This window comes from Nelusetta ayraudi, unplaced genomic scaffold (assembly GCF_046127955.1).
Source record: "Nelusetta ayraudi isolate G7.1 ecotype Tasmania unplaced genomic scaffold, CSIRO-AGI_Nayr_v1 ptg000073l, whole genome shotgun sequence".
In the NCBI taxonomy this organism is placed as follows: domain Eukaryota; kingdom Metazoa; phylum Chordata; class Actinopteri; order Tetraodontiformes; family Monacanthidae; genus Nelusetta; species Nelusetta ayraudi.
The window spans coordinates 1,172,655-1,172,885 of NW_027466123.1; positions in this window are offsets into that span (position 1 = coordinate 1,172,655).

Genomic DNA, 231 nt, shown 5'->3' on the forward strand with positions numbered 1-231 from the left:
CATTTTGTCTTTTATTTTAGCAGCTCGTTTAGTTTTGTCTTTTATTTGAGGATTGGAGATTTTGAAGAAGAAACGGCGACATCAAGTGGTCATATTTCAGATTGCAGCGTATTTCACTCTCCCTCCCTGTGAACTACGGCGGCGTGCCGCGCTCACTACACACCTGGATACCTCGTCCACCCTCTTCTTCGTTGGTTTATGTAAAACGCGGGCGTTCACTCTAACTATAAA